The following is a 5,208-nucleotide window of genomic DNA, read 5'->3' as shown; positions in this document are numbered from 1 at the left end:
GGGGCCCGGGCACGCTTGCGCACAGAGCCGGGCTGGGCTGCGGGGCGGAGGGAGGGAAGAGGCGGGGGGAAGCGGGGGGGGGCCGCCGGCAGAGGCCGGTGCGGGTGCGGGGATGCTGCCCGCGGTCCCCTCCCCGTGCGCGCCTGGAGGCGCCGAGCGGCTCCCCACGAGCTTTGGGGGTGGCCTGAAAAGGGGAGGGTGTGCTCAACCCCTCCCCCCCCCCCCATCACCCCCAGCAGCCCAAAAATTAAGCAGGCGGGGCTGCCCGCCCTCGGGATTTACGCCGGTGCCCAAACGCGTTTGGCACAGGAAGCGAAGGGGCTCTGGGATGCTCAGAACTATCAAACGCTGTGGCTTTGCCGGTGGCTCAGCCTGGCTCACCCACCGCACCCCAAATCACACGTGTAAGGGCCGCCGGTGAAGCAGCAGCGTTCGTTTTCCTGCAGAGAAATTCGTTCCCCTGTGGGAAGGCCCTGCAATAAGCAGCAAACTGCGGCCCTGCTGGGCACCGAGCGCCCGCTGGGATCCGTCCCGTCCATCCGTGCCTTGTCGGGTCCCCAGCAGCACGCCAAGCTCAGCAGCTGGCCCCTCGGGGCTTTTACTCCTAAGGCTCCAAAGCCATCCTCCTGCACTGGCTGTTTTTGCCAGGCCTGTAATCCCTGAGACAATCAGCAATATTAATGCTGATTTCCAAATGGATAATAACCTGGACTGTTGGCTCTGGAGCACAGGCTGCCAGCAGGCAGGGTGCAACCCAGCAAAGTTTATTCCTCTTTATCACAAGATCCAGAAAGAGGCCAAAGCTTTGAGGCAAGGTCTCCATCTGAAGACCAATGTGTCTAGGGCCAACCACACCCACTGATAAAAGCTCACCTGCTGAGCTGATGGCACTAATGTTGCCAGGGCTAACTGAGCAACAGCATCAATATTTGAAGAGCAGCCTTACCTCGTTCTCTGCTGTCTCAGAAAACAGCCAACACTGATGGGAAAAAAATATACAATTTTGGAAAATGGAAGAGCAGGGGAATAAATTAAGTGACGATGAAGATGTGACCACCAAATGCTGCAGCCACCACGGCTGCCTTGATTCCCTGCTGATTATCACCAGCAGTGCTTGCTTCCACTGAGCCCAGCAGCACCCAGGTAACTTCTGGTAGGACATGTGCATTATGCCCTAAGCCACTTACTCCCCGCATGCTGTGTCTCAGCATATGTGGCAATGGGGTTATCTTCATAGTGCGAATTGATCCAACAAGGTGGATTCACACAGGGAGGCTTTTTCCAATGGTAACAGCCAAGCCATCCGTAATTGTGCCTTAATTATCATCGGCTTGCAACTGATACGGGGGTAATTATTGGGGCCGCAGCCCAGCAGGGGAGCTGGGACTTGCTTGAAGAATATTTAGATCCATCAGTCTCTTGGGTTCCCCTGCTAGGTTTATTGCATCTGAAAACAATAAACAGCGTTCAATAAAACTCCAGCAATAATAATGCATCCCAAATGTCTATTTTTACCATGCCCCCAAGACAGAATATTAAAAGAGGATCACGGCTGCAAAGCTTCGCTTCCCAGGATAGTCTTGAGCCTGCTGGTCCCCAGCTCCATCCCCCTGATGCTGGTGGCTGTGGGTCCATCTCGGTGTGCTGGCCTCTGTCTGCAGGCACTGCCTTGTCCAGGGAGGAGAAACAGCAACAGCCTCTGATTTTGGCACTGGCAACGTGGTTCCATTCGGCTGCTGTGCTCTCATGCTGAGATCTTGACCTGCATGAGGCTTCTCTGAGGCTGGGAGAAAAGCTGTGCTGATGCAGAACTCCAGGTTTTCTCCATCGCTTCACAGCCCTCACCGGTTCTTGGCGAGCCCGCCTGTGCCGAGGGCATGACAGCGGCATGATGTGCCCCCAAGGGAAGCCAGGTCGCTGCAAAATGTTGGAGGAGATGAAAAAGCTGCCTTGTCCCTTGCAGCCAGCACAGATGTTTTGGCCAGACAGTGGCAGAAGGTGAAGGATGCACTGGGGGGGACAGGGGTCACAAGGGCCCTCATATTTCCAGCAGGAATGGGACGTGAGTGGCACAAGCACAGCTGTGCTGGGAAAGCCACAAGTGGACACACAGCTCCATGCAGTGCTGGGGACCGCCAGCACCATCCAACAGGACCTCAGGGGCTCATCTGGAGCTCTCATCCCATCATCTCATGCCTTTCCTTAGAATATTCTGGTCTGGTAGCACGACATTAGCACAACCAAGGTGTATCTCCTGCAAGGAGGAGGATCTTTCCCCCACCCATGTGCACAGAGCCTCGGGGCAACCGCTGAGCATGCCGCAGGGCAGTGGGGCTGCTCTGCTCATGCTGCCTGCTTGCACCTCCTGATGGAGAGCCCCTTGGGGACACCCAAAAGCAAGGTCTGGCCAAAGCATCCGCACCCGGACACCACAGGATGCAGGGAGCAGCAGGGTGTTAGCAGCAGCACCCACCCGAAGCAACCCAAGGGAGCAGCGATTGCCTCAAGCAGATGATGTGTTTTAAAGCCAGCTTGTCATAATAAAACATGAACCATCGTTTGGGAGCACCGTGCAATGCTACTCTCCCACTAGAAAATACACGTTTTTGGAAAGGGATTTGCTGGGTTAGCAGAATGCCACAAGTGTTTGCTGGGTAGTTAGTCATTGCTAATGACTGCACCCTGCCCTAATATTTAATTTACAAAGAGCGGAAAGGATAAATTGCCAGTTAGATTAATTCAGCATGATCAGTGCTGAGTGATTTAAAGAAGAAAGGCAAAAAAATATAAAATCCTGGCTGGTGGAGAAGTGAATTTGTAATGTGCTCCATATCACCCAGTTCAAAGCTGTTCAAAGGTCCAGAGGAAATCACATCATTAAAAGGGTTTAGAAAATGCCCAGGCTGAGGCTGTGAATAACCAGACTTTTCCTTGCCCCGCAGACGTGTGGGCTGGAGGATGGTAGGGGGACATCTCCGGCACCACAGCTGCTGCCCACCCGTCCCCACCAACATCTCCCCATCCTACGCAGCTGTGCCTTGTGCCCTCAAACCAAAGCTTTGCTGCTCCCTAGGGGGAGAAAACCCCACCTCATCCTTAACACCCCAAAAAGTCCAAGCACGTGTGAGGCTGTGCACGCTGCTGAGGCTGTGCAAGTGCAGGTGTGCCAGCCTGGACCCTGAAATCACAGCTCCGGGCCCAGCACGCCTGTGGGCTTAGAGGCGGCTTGGAGCTAAGGGGTTGGGAACCAGGCAGGAGACACTGCAGTCTATCTGGGGAGACGGGCGCACCAGCAAGCATGGATCTATTAAAGCAGGAGGGAGATGCCCTCCACCAGGCTCCCGGCATCTGCTCGAGACGCACAAGAATGGGGCAATTCATGCCCAGCACAATCCAGCTCTGTCCCCGTGCCCCCTGCCCCTCGCGGCCCTGCAGCTGGGGGCGGCAGCGGGAGGAACGCGGGCGCCCGTCGCCACTGTCCTGGCTTGGCTGCGGGGCGCAGAGCGAGCTCTGCCCTGAGCTCCTGCCCACCAGAGCACCAGGCACCACTTCTCGCCGCCACCTCCGTCCCCAGCGGGAGCAGGCAGATGGTCTGTGGAAGATGTGCGTCTCCATCGCCTGTTGCAGTCCTCCAAGTCTATTTTCAAGGCAGCTTTTTTTAATACCTGCAGAACGGGAGCCCAGGGATGCTTCCTGGATGACGGACTCTTCCCGTCTGTTGTTTAACCATCTCCGTGCCTGCGCTGGCCTGCAGTGTTCCTTGACCCACAGGTCCTGAGAGCTGCCCCATCTTGGAACAGAAACTGCTCTGGTGTCCAGAACACATGGGAAAAAACCATCCCTTTTCCTCAACAACTTGAAACGCAGGGATGCAAAGAACTAGGGGACAGTCAACCATGACAACCATCTCCAGATGTGCTGCTGTGGCAGCTCTTTGGTTCCTAAATCAACTCTGGTCCAAGCAGAGACATGCTCTGCTTTGCCCAGGCTGCAGGAGATGGGTGGATCTGTGTGTAACGCGAAGGAAACCCCACTCAGAGGTCACTCCAGCTTTCTTGCCACATGCCGCATTTTTGCAGAGAAATAAGCAAATCCGACAAGAGTCAGCTGCATTCAGATGCTTTGCTTTTCCCTGCTGCTAAAAGGTACCAGGGAACTGCCTGACCTGAATTTTTATTAATCAGATGAGAACAAAGCCGTGGGCATCTCTTGTGATGCTACTTGCAATCAGGCTCTGGACCACCCTATTGCAAGGCAGTGCTGTGTGGCACACAGAGCAGCCCTGGAAACAACGAATTGCATCTATTTTTCCCCCCAGAGGTAAGGGGTGAGAAAAATAATAACAACAACAAACCCGAGACCTCCGTGGTGTGCTGCAAGGAGTAAATAACCAGGATAGACAGCAACACAATTCCTGTAATTACCTCCCGAGTTACCCACGGACCAGAAACCAGAGCCCTCTTGGGCAGCAAGAACTCGTGAGGCTGTACGAGGTTTGTGTCTGGAAGATGCTGAGGAGCTGGCAGCTGGGCGGGCAGGACAAGCAGCTCGCACCCCACGTTCCTCACCTGCAGGAGCTCCTCCCAGAGCACTTCCCGGGGAGATGCAGCCCCCTGGGAACACCACAGCTTGGACACCAGCCCGATTCTCTGTTCGGCCACGTGGCCGGCCCTGGAGGCTCCTTCCCTGGACCCCGTGGCCGCAGGAGGGATTCACCACCCTGGTGGGAGGAGGAACGGGAGTAGCAGTATTTTTTAACTGAGCATGCTGAGGAATCTGAGTGAACCCTTGAGCAGCCTGTGTCAGGGAGGGGCTGCCCTTTCAAGTGAGCTCATTTAAGCTGCACGTATGATTAATTAGCAGCTTAGAAGTGATGGCTCCGAGGCCAGGGATCAGACAAGTCACTTTTGCCTTCCACGGAGCTCATGGCATCTGGCCGGCAGGGGCGAGGACTCGATTTAGTCATTCACTTGGAGCAGTAAAGCCCTCCCAGCCCCAGGAAAGCTGAAATCCTGTTCCCAGGGGTGAGCCCATGGGAGAGAAGTGAAGCCTTCCAAGGACAGTGGCCCTCCTTGGAACCATCTTTGGTTTTTTCACCAGCCCCACATTTGCTGGCCAGGCTTCTGGGTGGAGAAGATGGATGTGTGCAGACCCTCCTGCCCAAATGCTTCCACTCCCTCCCGCAGCCCCGGAGGAGCGCAGACCACT

Source organism: Aythya ferina (genome assembly GCF_964211825.1).
Source record: "Aythya ferina genome assembly, chromosome: 22".
Lineage (NCBI taxonomy): Eukaryota > Metazoa > Chordata > Aves > Anseriformes > Anatidae > Aythya > Aythya ferina.
Note: the sequence above shows the minus strand (reverse complement) of the source record.